Source organism: Pinus tabuliformis, chromosome J (assembly GCF_031772625.1).
Source record: "Pinus tabuliformis cultivar Carrire ecotype Pingquan chromosome J, CPIR1, whole genome shotgun sequence".
In the NCBI taxonomy this organism is placed as follows: domain Eukaryota; kingdom Viridiplantae; phylum Streptophyta; class Pinopsida; order Pinales; family Pinaceae; genus Pinus; species Pinus tabuliformis.
Window position 1 is genome coordinate 1,189,487,686 of NC_142295.1, and position 2,319 is coordinate 1,189,490,004.

Consider the following 2,319-nt stretch of genomic DNA (forward strand, 5'->3'; position numbering starts at 1 on the left):
TGAGCTTAGTAGCTGTTTGTAAAATAATTAATTAATTCATCTTGAGTTAATTAGTTGGAGAAAATCAAACGCGAAGTCTATGTGAAGACATGCAATAGTTATCCCTTTGATTGAGGAAGTTATCCCTTAATTAAGGAGATCAGGATGAGTTGTACTTTGAGTTGTAATTAGTTAGCTCAGTTAACTGAGTTAAGTCTAGTTAGATTAGTTCCAACAGTTTGTGGAATTGATTGTGAGTTCAATTAGTCAATGCATGCATGCATGCAACTAGTGTACTTTAGATAACTAAATATTCTCTCATAAATAACTCATGCATGTCAGTTCAGACAAAGACCTAGTTGAGATCAAAGGATGGGTCAGTGTACTATCAGTTGCGGGAATATTCCCATGAGGATATCTCTTGCATGCAGAAGGAATTCTTTCCTTGAGGATTGCACAGTTATTTCAGAGGTTAGTGAGCAGTGTGTGAGGTAATTACACATATTTGGTAGCTTCAGGACCCAGGAGAAACTGCGCAAGGAAATAGGAGGCTTCGAGGACTGAAGGAAGGCATATGTGTTGTCTATTCTGTCTATGAGCATTAGTGAGGGGTTGTACTAAGAGCTGGATAGCTTGTGAGCTAAAGCTTTGTGTAATCTTGAGATATTTCCACTTGTATGATAATATAGAGATCGGGGTTCTTAGCTGAGGCTTTCCCTAGATTATTCTTCTGTTTTCATGTGTGATTGATTTCTTATTATCTGTTATATATGTTCTATTTGATCTTTCTCAAAATCGGTTAAGCTTCTGCAAGTTTGTTTGTAGAAGTAGATCAAGTATTTTTATTTAGTTACATTGCATTATCAGGTGATCTACAATGAGAATTTCTACATGGTATCGGAGCAAAGGTGATCAAAGCAGAGAACAATATACAAAGAATGGATAAGTTCGAAGTTTGAAGTTCTTGATTATAGAAATCGAATTCTTATCACATCTCAAAGTTCACCAAGGGCATTCAATGGTTTGAGACTCAAGTATGCGCTAGATGGCAGCTCAAATTACATAGCCTGGAAGGATCATATGGAAGTGGTATTAAAGGACAACGGTTTGAAGGACTTCATTGATCAAGAATTCCCTAAGCCAGCAAAAACTAATGCCGAAGAATTAGCGGAATGGAAGAAAATGTGGCTAGAGCGAGGAGGATTCTTCTGGAGGGAGTTCGAGATAATATTGTCTTGAGTCTCCATGGAAGGAGACACCATTTTCAATGTGGAAAACATTGAAGGATCTATATCAGAACAGAAGCAATCAGAGGAAGCTGGTGTTGAAAGACAAGCTTCGAAAAATCAAGTATGAAAAGGGCGACACGATCTCTACATATCTAAACAAGCTCACCACCTATAGGGATGAGCTTGGAAGTGTAGGAATCATGATAGTCGATGATGACATGGTGAGTCTTGCTCTCCTCGGTCTTCCTAAGAGCTGGCATAGCTACCAAGACTCAGTAAATGGAAGAGAGAAACTGCTAGATTGAGAACGACTGTGGTATGATCTGATGCAGGAGGGGATCAGAGAAGCACCAGAGATGGTTCTTCATCAAAGCATGATGATGAAGAAAATCTAGCCTTAGCGAGTAAGGCGAGGAAAGGGAAAGCGAATGCTTCCCATTCCCAATCGAGTTCTTCCCATGGTGGGAAGAAGATTGACAAATCTAAAGTGCGATGCTTTAATTGTCATGAGGTGGGCCATTATGCAACAAATTGTCCACAGAAGAAATCCAAGAAGGGATCCTCGAAAGGATCAGATGGTGAGGCACTAGCCTCATAGTTCGAATTGGATTTTACCCTCATCGCATGCATGGTTTCATCGATGGTGGGTTGTGTTTGGTACCTAGAAAATGGAGCCTCATTCCACATGACCAGTAACAAGATTTTGTTCATTACCTTGGAGGAGAAGGACCTCCAGATGCACATAGAGATGGGAAAAGATGGAAAGTACCATGTTTCAGGTGAAGGTACCATTGTGTTTCAGAGGGAGCATGGAGCTCCTCTCACCCTAATGGATGTAAAGTATGTACTTGGACTAAACAAGAACCTGGTATCCATCACAATGTTGGAAGACAAAGGATATGATTGTAGTCTTCAATAAAGGAAAGGCGTTCCTGAAACACATTGCCATGGGACAAACCCAAAAGGATATGGGATTCGAGTGAAGAAAATCTACAAGCTGGAGTAGAATTACTATGTTGCATTGAGTTCCAAAGCATAGTTGGTGCAAAGCCAAGTATATTGGGTGAGTTAGGCTAGAAGGTTGGGCCACTAGCACCACGGGCCTTAAAGA